Source organism: Cebus imitator, unplaced genomic scaffold (assembly GCF_001604975.1).
Source record: "Cebus imitator isolate Cc_AM_T3 unplaced genomic scaffold, Cebus_imitator-1.0 Scaffold759, whole genome shotgun sequence".
Taxonomy (NCBI): Eukaryota; Metazoa; Chordata; class Mammalia; order Primates; family Cebidae; genus Cebus; species Cebus imitator.
In genome coordinates this window covers 41225-53741 of record NW_016108074.1, presented here as the reverse complement: position 1 = coordinate 53741, position 12517 = coordinate 41225, and the positions used below count along the sequence as shown (strand labels likewise).

The 12517-nt window shown below is 37.4% G+C and overlaps 1 pseudogene; it reads right to left on the bottom strand.

Moving 5' to 3' along the window:
* Positions 1–10893, bottom strand: part of LOC108296991 — a 23124-nt pseudogene extending 12231 nt beyond the window's left edge.
* Positions 10894–12517: the final 1624 nt, after the last annotated feature.

The window sequence follows — 12517 nt, the reverse complement described above, 5'->3', positions numbered from 1 at the left end:
TGCCAGTATTTTGTTGAAGATTTTTGCATCTATGTTCATCATGGATATTGGCCTGAAGTTTTCTTTTCTTGTTGAGCCTCTGTTGGGTTTTGGTATCAGGATGATGTTGATCTCATAAAATGATTTGGGAAGGATTCCCTCTTTTTGGATTATTTGGAATAGTTTCAGAAGGAATGGTACCAGCTCCTCTTTGTATGTCTGGTAGAATTCGGCTGTGAACTTGTCTTGACCTGGGCTTTTTTTGGGTGGCAAGCTCTTAATTGCTGCCTCAACTTCAGATCTTGTTATTGGTCTATTCAGGGTTTTGACTTCTTCCTGGTTTAGGCTTGGGACGAGGCAAGTGTCCAGGAATTTATCCACTTCTTCCAGGTTTACTAGTTTATGTGCATAGAGTTGTTTGTAATAATCTCTGATGATGGTTTGAATTTCTGTGGAATCTGTGGTGATATCCCCTTTATCATTTTTTATTGCATCAGTTTGGTTGTTCTCTCTTTTCTTTTTTATTAATCTGGCTAGTGGTCTGTCTATTTTGTTGATCTTTTCAAAAAACCAGCTCCTGGATTTATTGATTTATTGAGGAGTTTTTGTGTCTCTATCTCCGTCAGTTCTGCTCCGATCTTAGTTATTTCCTGTCTTCTGCTAGGTTTTGAGGTTTTTTTTCATCTTGCTCCTCTAGCTCTTTCAATTTGGATGATAGGGTGTCAATTTTAGATCTCTCCTTTCTTCTCATGTGGGCACTCATTGCTATATATTTTACTCTAGAGACTGCTTTAAATGTGTCCCAGAGATTCTGGTACGTTGTGTCTTCATTCTCGTTGGTTTTGAAGAACGTCTTTATTTCTGCCTTCATTTCATTGTTTATCCAATCAACATTCAAGAGCAAGTTGTTCAGTTTCCATGAGGTGTGCAGTTCTGAGTTAGTTTCTGAATTCTGAGTTCTACCTTGATTGCACTGTGGTCTGAGAGACTCTTTGTTATGATTTCTGTTCTTTTGCATTTGCTGAGGAGTGATTTGCTTCCAATTATGTGGTCAGTTTTAGAGTAGGTATGATGTGGTGCTGAGAAGAATGTATATTCTGTGGATTGGGGTGGAGAGTTCTGTAATGACCTATTAGGTTTGCTTGTTCCAGGTCTGAGTTCAATTCCTGGATATCCTTGTTAATTTTCTGTCTGGTTGATCTGTCTAATATTGACAATGGGGTGCTAAAGTCTCCCACTATTATTGTGTGGGAATCTAAGTCTCTTTGTAAGTCATTAAGAACTTGCCTAAGGTATCTGGGTGCTCCTGTATTGGGTGCATATATATCTAGGATCGTTAGCTCTTCTTGTTGCATTGATCCTTTTACCATTATGTAGTGTACTTCTTTGTCTCTTTTGATCTTTGTTGCTTTAAAGTCTGTTTTATTAGAGATAAGAATTGCACCTCCTGCTTTTTTTTGCTCTCCATTTGCTTGGTAAATCTTCCTCCATCCGTTTACTTTGAGCTTTTGTGTATCCTTGCATGTGAGATGGGTTTCCTGGATACAGCACACTGATGAGTTTTGGCTTTTTATCCAATTTGCCAGTCTGTGTCTTTTGATTGGGGCATTTAGTCCATTTACATTTAGGGTTAATATTGTTATGTGTGGATTTGATACTGCCATTTTGATGCTAGCTGGCTGTTTTGCCCATTGGTTGATATAGATTCTTCACTGTGTTGATGCTCTTTACCATTTGGCTTATTTTTGGAGTGGCTGGTACTCGTTTTTCCTTTCTATGTGTAGAGCTTCTTTCAGGAGCTGTAAAGCAGGCCTGGTGGTGATGAAATCTCTGAATACTTGCTTGTTCACAAAGGATTTTATTTTTCCTTCACTTATGAAGCTTAGTTTGGCTGGATGTGTAATTCTGGGTTGAAAGTTCTTTTTTTTAAGGATGTTGAATATTGGCCCCCACTCTCTTCTGGCTTGTAGGGTTTCTGCTGAGAAATCTGCTGTGTCTCATGGGCTTCCCTTTCTGTGTAACCTAGCCTTTCTCCCTGGCTGCCCTTAGCATTTTCTCCTTCATTTCAACCCTGGTGAATCTGACGATTATGTGCCTTGGGGTTGCTCTTCTTGAGGAATATCTTTGTGGTGGTCTCTGTATTTCCTGGACTTGAATATTGGCCTGCCTTGCTAGGTTGGGGAAGTTTTCCTGGATAATATCCTGAAGAGTATTTTGCAGCTTGGATTCATTCTCTTCGTCACATTCAGGTACACCTATCAAACGTAGATTAGGTCTTTTCACATAGTCCCACATTTCTTGGAGACTTTGTTCATTCCTTTTTACCCCTTTTTCTCTAATCTTGCCTTCTCGTTTTATTTCATTGAGTTGATCTCGACCTCTGATATCCTTTCTTCTGCTTGATCAATTTGGCTGTGGAAACTTGTGCATGCTTCACGAAGTTCTCCTTTTGTGTTTTTCAGCTCCATCAATTCACTTATATTCCTTTCTAATTTGTCCATTCTCGTTAGCATTTCATCAAATCTTTTTTCAAGGTTCTTTGTTTCTTTGCATTGGGTTAGAACCTGTTCTTTTAGCTCATGGAAGTTCCTTATTACCCACCTTCTGAAGTCTGATTCTGTCATTTCCTCACATTCATTCTCCATCCAGCCTTGTTCCCTTGCTGGTGAGGAGTTGTAAACCCTTGTAGGAGGAGAGGTGTTCTGGTTTCAGGTGTTTTCATCATTTTTGTGCTGGTTTCTTCCCATCTTTGTGGATTTATCCACCTGTCGTCTTTGTAGTTGCTGACTTTCAGATTGGGTCTCTGAGTGGACATCCAATTTATTGATCATGAGGTTATTTCTGTTTCTCAGTTTTCCTTCTGACAGTCTGGCCCCTCTGCTGTATGGCTGCTGAGGTCCACTCCAGGCCCTGCTTGCCTGGGGATCACCTGCAGCAGCTGCAGAACAGTAATGGTTGCTACCAGTTTCTTTTTCTGCTATCTTTGTCCCAGAAGGATACCCGCTAAGTGTCAGTCTGATCTCTCCTTTATGTGGTGACTCTTTGGATATATGGGGGTCAGGGAGCTGCTTGAGGAGACAGTCTGTCTAGCTAGCCATATGTAGAAAGATGAAACTGGACCCCTTTCTTACACCTTATACAAAATTTAACCCCAGATGGATTAAAGACTTAAACATAAGACCTGTCCTTTACATGAGCTCAAGTGCTGAGTTGTGAGTTCCGTTTTTCATTCAGGGCTGCTGGGCAGGTATGTTTAGGTCTGCTGCAACAGAACTCATAAACACCTTTTTTTTTGCCCCAGGTGCTCTGTCCCAGGGAGTTAGGGCTTTATTTATGAGTTTCCATTGTGCTGTTGCCTTTTTTTTTTTCAGGCCTGCCCTGCACAGCAAGGAGGCAGCCTAGTCACTGTCTGTCTGCAGAGGCTTTGCTGAACTGCTGTGGGCTCTGCCCAGCTGTCGTGTGAACTTCCCTGCAGTCCTGTTTATATGGCTGTAGTTAGAACTGTCTCAGCATTGGTGGCCCACAAAGATGGTGGCCTATCCTTCTGTGAGAGAGCTCTGTCCCACATAAGCCCAACACTGCTACCGTGGCTGGCTGGGTCTTATCCTGTGAGGAGCCATGGAAGTGTGGCCCACAGACCATCACTGTTTGGCCCCTTGGATTCACCCTCTTTCCTAAGGGTATATACAGGAGTCTAATCTCCCTCATTGGCAGAGTTGCAGTTACTTTTGCTGGAAAGCCTGGAGCCAGAGTATCTAAAGTTCCTGGGTCTCTGCGGGTACCTGAGCAGCTGCTCTGCTGAGGCTCCACGTAGCTCTATGTCTCAGACTGAAGGCCCTGGTAGAGTAGCTTCATGAGGGGACCTTCTGATGCAAGGGTTGCAAAGATCCATGGGAGAAGCATGGTTTCTTGGGGTCACACATTCACTCACCACTCCCTGGTTTAGGGAGGTTCCCTTGGCTCCATGTTGCTTCCAGATGGGCCGTCATCCTGCCTTGCTTTTCTCCATTCTCTGTGGTTGGAGTTATTTCCTTGATTAGTACCAATGCAAGCACCTGGATGTTTCAGTTGAAGGTGCTGCCTTTATTCGCTTCTTCTCTTCCTCTCCGTGACAGCCATGCACCCTAGCTGCCTCCAGTAGGCTATCTTGCCCATTTTCTTTCAAGCTCTCCTTTTTGTTGTTATTGTTTAGGTTTGTTGTTACTACTTAAATTCAAATGCAAATATTCTTTTTCTTATTTGTCAGTGTTTTAAAATCTTAATTTGCAAATTAACTGAAGATGACTGTCTCCAAAGCCTGTTAACATTTTTGTTCTTTCTGTACAACATATATTGAATTTCTGAATATTTACACATTAAATAGAGTCATCAGCAGAGAAATTTACTTTACCTATTTATGACTGCTGTTGCCCATTTTCACTTTTTAAATTTATTCAGTTTCTATCTAACATTTTTTCAATTCATGATATCATATTGCGCCTATAGTCTTGCTTCAGATTTTGAGAGGAAAAAGTAAATTTTGAGAGGAAATGATAAGGTTCATGGTCTAAAAGGATTTTGATTCATTTATTGAAGGTCGGAGGTAAAAATCCCAGTGTTAGTTGAATTTAGTTGAAACTGTTTCATGCTATGAGGGACAGAAATGTGAATCTTGTTTTGGCAGGATATTAATTACCAGAATGTAGTGAATTTCACAAGATTAGTCACATCTTTCTGCAGGCCAATTATTCCTTCTTTGCTTACTTAGCAATGTTTTAATGAATTTTTAATTCTGCAGGTTGGTTCAAAATGAATGTTTTCAGTCATCATTTCATATTTTTGCACATTTTGAACAACTTGTATTAGTTATTGCTTGTTGCATAACCAATCTTACCTCATGATTTAGCAGCTGAAAACACAAATATTCATTGTCTCACAAAAGTTGAGGGTAAGGAATCCAGGAGCAGTTTAGCTGGGTGGTGTTGACATAGAGTTTCTCATGAGATTGTAGTCAAATTGTTGGCTAGGACCACAATCATCAATCATCTAGAGGGGTTACCTGGGCTGGAAGTTCTGCTTCCAGAATGGCTTTCTGACATAGCTATTGGCCAAAGGCTTTAGTTTCTCACTACTTGGGTGACTCCATAGGGTTCTTCATGACATGGCAAGAGAAAGGGAAAGAAACAGATAGAGAGAAACTAGTGTCTTTTATAACCTAGTCTTAGTGGTTACATACTCTCACTTCTGCTGATTGCACAGACCAGTTCTGGTACACTGTTAGAGGGAACTGCACAATAGTATAAATAGCAGAAGGCAGAGATGATTAAAGGCCATCTTAGATTTTTGTCTACTACTACACAACCTGTATAGACTTTATAAATATTTCATAGTTCCTGTAGAGAATAAATATTTACTGGCTTTGACATGTTTTAAATGAATTTTCAGCTAGTAATAATTTCTTATCATTTTTATTTTATATTTTATTTCTATGTATGCACGGTTTCCTCTTCTAATATAAATTTGACATATGACTCAGATTTCATTACTTCTTCTTGAGGAATCTTTATTTACTCATGACATCAAGACAAGCCTTGTCAAATAGGGCAAATAGATACAGGACACTTCATTAAATTTGGATTCCAGATAGATAACAAATAATGAGACACACTTATAATAAAGATCATAAAATTTATTTTTACCTAAAATTCAAATTTAATTAGGTGTCTTGTATTTTATCTTGCAACCTTAACTCAGAATTACTTTGTTTCTACACCCTTTCAGACTAAGATACTGCCCCACCCGCCAACACGCAAATATATTCTGGATGTTCTTCATTAGCATAAAACACTCCAAATAGATATCCTCTAATTTTCCCTTGATATGTTCAGACCATTGACTAGATAAAGGAATTCTCTTGCATATTGCAAGTAGACATCTTCTTTAGAGAGGAATCCTGTCCCTCTGGTGAAATTTTCTTACAGTTACTATGGCTATTTTCCCTATTTAGGTAAACCAGACCTCAGAAAGCGTGCTTTCATCCTTTCTTTACTCTGGCCCTTGACATTCTGTCCCAGGCCTATAATGGGAAGAGCAGCTAGTTCAAGTAATCTCTTATAAGTTTTAGCATTTTCCAAATTTATAAGAATATTCTCATTTTTAAATTTTATTTTTGTGAAATTATGAACATTGTGTTTCTAGATTAATAATTGTCTATAGCTGTAGAAGAATTATTTAATTTAAAAAGCTTGGAAATTGTGAGGTTGATTAGGAATTTATTCCCTCAGTCCTGGAACATTAAAACATGTTCTTCCTAAGTCACCTTTCAAAATTAAATGAGGGTACAGAAAGTAAGGCCAGCAAGATGAGTCATAAATAGCAGATTGAGCACCTTCCTTCGTTGAGTTTACCTGGCACTTCCTTGATTTCTGAAAAGAACGAATTCAACCACTAACTCTCCTGACCCTTCTTCATTAGTGCACCAGGATAGGTTTTGTAACTTGCTTTAATATCTTGAAAGTGTGGACAGCAGTATCATTTTAGGCTTACCGAAGTTCCAAATCTCCAGATGGCCAGTTTACAGATCTAATGTACTAGAAAAGGCACAGAACAGAGTATTTTCACAAGCAACCAAGACCCACACTAAGCATGCTCCTGACACTGTAAATAGCATACAATGTAGCAGGCCCTTCCTAAATGAAAACACCATAAGACAAAATTACAACAAATTTGGTTATAGATCTAATTGGTTTTTATTCACGATTCATTAATCAAGGTTACCTTCATTCTACAAAATAGAATGAAAGCTCCCACTGGACAATAACAGAACAGTAGGTTTTGTAGGGTGGGAATAAGAAACTAAAACAACAGAAAAAAAGCTAGTTGGTTAATATAAGGCTATTTTAGGTTACTTTTTGGTAAGGGTTAAAGCAGAAGGGACTTCCTTATTATGCTGATGCAGGTAGACTGGAATCCTAATTTCAAAAAAAAAATGGTCTGTTCAGGACCTATTTGCTTCCTTAAAGCTTCAGATCGATTATGTGCCATTTAGCATGAGTGACTCAGTTTTGATTTGGTCTGGTCTCCTGTGGCCTAGTGCAGGGGCTCAGTCCAAAATAATGGCCTCCTATTATTTTTGTCTAAAAGAAGTAAGAAACAGCAAAGGAAGTAGAGCCTTTTATTTGAGGGACCAGAGGACAGGCAGAAGTGGCTTTGAATCAAGACTCTCTAAATTTTTCTTAAATTCTGCATTCTTATAACTCTTTCAATTATCCTGTTGTCTTCCCCATAGTGTCTGGCTCCTCTCAAGTTCGACTCCAGATTGATTTACATTTCAATTTACTCTCAATTCACTGCTTTAATTCCTTGGCTCAGTTTTTCTTCTTGCCATTGCCAGGTTCTGCCTACTAACAGCTTCATAATTAAATCCATTTTGGTCTAGCTTTAGCCCCAAGCAGTCCTTTCTAGAAGTGAAAGGGTATATACCTAGACAGGGTGCTTATAAGAGAAGACATTCTCCAAAGACACACATATTTACTTTAAACAGTGTAAAGTATCACTTTTTATCTTCATAAAGGTGAGAGAATGAGTCACCTTTTTCCAAGAATGAATGGCTTAATTAGGGATTAATCACTCTAATCACGCTTCTGTTTGTTAACCTTTTGTTTTTCAAATAATTATTCTATATGTATGAACAATTTTTAATAATTAAAAGTATGGTAGATACATCTTTCTGAAAATAGATTAAAATGTTCAGATATGGAAAATAATAAATACAATGTTAAAATAGACATAAAAATCAATTAAAATCATCTTTATGAAATACAAAAACAATAACACCCCTTGATTCTGATAAGTGCACAATTTGTTTGGGGGAGAAAAGTGAATAAACTTGTGGTCTGGGAGTAAAAGTAACAAAACAAGGCTGAAAAATAATTTCTAAATGGTAAAAAAAAATCATTACAATTGTAAATGATTGTATGTAAATGATTTATGACCATATTATTTTGATTTTGAAAGTTTGTTTTCAAGGAATCTGAATCTTCCCAGCTTGGAAATTTCTGATTATCTTCTACAGAGCTCTCAAGATTTGCCCTAGTAGGTATCTGAATGACAGCAGGTACAGTAATACCCCTTCTAGTTAGTATCTGCGGTGATACAAGAAACTCAGGCATTCCTTTAGGAGGGCAGTTTCAGAAACCCCGGGGGCCTAGGGCCTCTCACTAAAGATGTTTCAACCATCACGTGACTCAGGAGACTGCCTCAGGCCTCTCATATGCTTATTTAGACTGTAGACTTCTAGCTAGAGCAAATACCCTCCATTGTTGTGTAATCTGTGAATGGTGATCTCTATGTCTTTTTACATGATTATCCTTCTTCATTCATACAAGGGTGGTTTGTGTAGATTAAATGTAAACCTCATGTTTGCTACCTAGACATACAGACTCTTATTTCCACACCCAAACCCGAAATGGGAATCAGAATATTTTCAGACTTTTCAAGAATAATCCATTCATATCAAAGCAGTGAGTGAGGATTTCAGGGAGCAGATGAAGTTTATTCCTCAGTGTTTCACCAGAAAAACCTGCACTGGCCACATTCTCTAACCAGAAAGATTCCCGTCTATATTCTTCTTTTAGGAAGCCTCTAAATTTCTCTAGATCTTGTCCTACTTGGTTATCAGCTACCGTCCACTCCCATCACAATAGAACAATTATAAATTAAATGTAAGAATCTCTCAGTTTCTATAGCTAAATTGGAACACTACCCATTACTGAATTCCGCCTTGAAGTATGTAAAAAGACATTTAGTATTCTAAGGCTAAAAACAGCACTCAGAAAAAAAACAATCTCCTCCACTTAGTAGAACTCACTTCCTTAAAAGGCAGTAGAGAATTTTAAATAAACCTTTTTTCCTATGGATACATATACAATATAAATGGGCATATTAGTGCTGTTGTTTTTGTTAGGTAGGATGGAGACATTGTGTCTCATGTTACTTCATTAGCAGTATCCACTCAGATAACCACTGACAGACATCTATTAGAAGCAAATAGAAACTGTAGCAAATAAAATATAAAATACATACAGTGTGCTGTCACTCATTTAGGGCGTACAGTCTCTTGGACCCATGGAACTGGCATTTGGACCAAAAGGAACGTATTGATCCGTGTTTCACTGATTACAAACTAATTGAAAGCACATAATTGCATTATAGCCTTGTACCAGCTATCAAAACTAGGTTATTCAACTCTAGTAGTTGGCATAGAATTTTAAGACTGTCACCACCACATTAGAGCAGTTTGCTGCAGAAAGGTGTGCATTAGGCAGATGTCTTTTTACCACTTGCTTTCTCTCTTAATAATGCAGATAACAGTTATGAGGCCCTATTAAGTGCCAGGTGCAGTTTTGATGTGTTATCTGATTTAATCCTCACAATATCCCCCTGAGATGAATGTAATTATCATATTTTATAGATGAGGAATACGAGACATGGAGAGATTAACTGACTAAAGATCAAATAGCTAATAAGTTGTGAATACAGGTCTGCTTTGACTCCACACACCCTATATTAATCACTATACTACAAAGCTCTCTGGCGTCTGGCATTCTGATTTTTCTTAAAAGAAAATAAAAAGAAAATAGTCCAAAGTGGGAAGATTAAACTTTGTTTAGAGACTAGTATTTTCCCTTACGAAGAGGCTCAGCTACATTTTACTGGTAGTACAATGTGAAGACAGTGCAAAGAGAAAATAGCTGGGTGACAGGTGGGATTGCTAAGCAACAGTTTATGAAATCCAGTGAAACCATGGCAATGGAACACTATGGTCCTAGTCACCGATCCTATTCAACATTCAAGAGTAAAAGACACAGCTATCAGGAACATCTGGTAAGATAAATCAAGAGTGCTATAAGCTTTGGAAATACAAGGCATCATTTTCATTATTATCACCAGCACATGTGATACAAATAATCCAAGCAATGAGTGCATTTCAAACAAATAATTGCTTCATTTAAAATGTCATTGTTCCATATATAAACTGTGTACCAACACATCTTTAAAATTTATTTTCCTTGAGAAATGAATTTTCTGCTTTCTTTTCTTATCAAACACAGCTCTTCACTTTGATTAAAGAATGGATCTGTGCTACTCCTCCTGAACACTGCATTTTAAAGCATTTTGAATTTACAATGTGCTTCCTGACAATGTGTTTCTGACAATGATGCTCAAACAGGTATTATCATTCACATTGTAGAGAAGGAAAAATTGGGCTTTAAGGAATTTAAGCAACTTGTCCAAGGACACACTATTAGTCAATATCACATCCTAAACTTATACAGAGGTCTGCTTCTAGACAAGAGCTTCTTCCACTCAAAGTACTTTTTTATAATTCCCTAAGCCACATAGCTATCTGAGTATCTGACCACGGTCGTGGTCCCTTCCTTTGTCCTTTTTGATGCATGTGTCAGCTCCTTGGACTTTGTCAGTTATTACATACACCTCGTCCCAGATGTCTGCGTACTAAGTGTTTCATCACAAAAATGGACGCTTGATCTGGCAGCAACTTAAAACTCTGCTTAACTTTCTGCCTTGCACTAACCTGCACCAATCCACCTTCTCTATGCCCAAATCAGCACTTTAAATAATGAAGGCAGAAGCCATTTTTTCACAAGACCCTTTCAGACTAGAGAAACACCTTTTTTCCTCTTTCTTATTCCCAAGATTGTCTATGTAGGGTAGATTTCCATATTTGATATGAAACATATCCATTAAGGATTGTGTACAATACCTTAGAAGATAGAAATTCATGTTTACTGAAGATCTTATCATCCATCCTCCATCATCATGTAAATCAGAAGATATAAATTTCATTTTCCCATTTCCAGTTTGATATGCACCATTGTCATTACAGCTAGAAGCATCCAGTTCGATATGCATTGTCTACAGCCAGAACTGCCTGTTACAGAACATGTGAGAAAAGCTGCAATGTCAGAATCCAATGTTTCTGATAGTTGTAATGCTCTAAAAATTCTTTTGGAGATAATTATGATTACTAAACATGCATGGATATGAGATACACACAATCATGATCACCTTTGATCAGTGCCTCCTCAATGTGGTTCCAGAATTTGCAGAGTGCAGTGGGACTCAACTCTATTTGAATGGCTATTCACATGTTACACACAATAGAGGATATCCACACTTGCAGTGATACAATACTTGGCTATTTCTTAATGTCATGCATTTCCTTACAGGTCTTCAGAGGGTCTCGTATACATATAATGTCCTCAGTTTATCACTTCTTGTTACACATAAGTCTTATAGAAGAACATCCTAAGAAGAGCACAAAAAGAGGCATCAGACTGGTAGGTTCAGTGAACAAAGCACAACATCTGAAGTCTCCTCAGTTTTTTAGTGGACACTCAGGTTGGTGGTGATGGTATTGCTTGTACCAGATCACAGAAAGCTCTATCAGGAGCAACCTAAGCCAGATTAAGAGTTAATAGGAAGGAAGCCAGATCTCTGTAGAATATTAGATTACTGTCCCAATAAATTGCAAATATACTTAACTACATTATTCTTCTGGGGACTAAGATCTTCCACACGGTGTTGTAAAAACATTTTTTCAGTAGCAGAACCTTTTTTACAGATATCTTGAACCCCAAAGCATAAAACTTTGGTTGAAGCATTCAGTAGCAGAGATCTCTTCTCAAATATTACTTGGAACCTGTCAAATAAATTCCAGATTCTCACTAGCTTACTCTCCCCCTTGCTTCCCAAGGTAGTGCTCAAGGCAGCTTCATGGAACTCATGGGCATCAAGAACCATAGTTGTAAATCAATATAGAATAGAAAAATGAACCCTCTGAGTAAGACATAAAGAGGACTCAGAAATGAAATCTCTGCAGCTCCATATCTTGTATCACAGCCAGAAGCTCTAAGTCTGGTGTTCTGCCTCAGGGGTCTAAGATAAAAATTCCAAAATCTTAGGATCTTGAACTGCTTTCTTCATGGATAAGTGGGCTTTTTAATTCCAGAAAGATTATAAATAATATACATATGACAAACTGAATTGAATCCATGCTCTTAAAATTTTGCATACAGTTTAGGAATAGCCTTTATATATTTGTTATGTAAAGGTTTCCAATGGTTAAATAATTGGGCATATTAGAGAGTTCAGTGATTACTAATTTTAAATGTGTAGTAGAATTAATGATTAGATTTGAGAATTTTATATTGAAAGTTATATGAGAATTTTGCAAAACTTATAAATTATACTGGAGTATTTAGAAGAACTTCAGGTCTACTATATTTATATGATTATTTTGATGTTTTATCTAAGTTCTTGAGAAGACTTGTTTGTGAGAAAATTGAGGTATTTAAAATGAAACTCAAATATATTAAATTTATCAATTCAGCTTAAAATATGCAAAGAAACTTAATAGACTTATAAATGCTTCCTTGAAAATGATTGGTAAAGTAAGTTGATAAAAAGATTTTAAGTTTGACATTAAAAGCTTAAAAAACTAGGACTTTTAGTCTATAAATTTAACAAATTATGT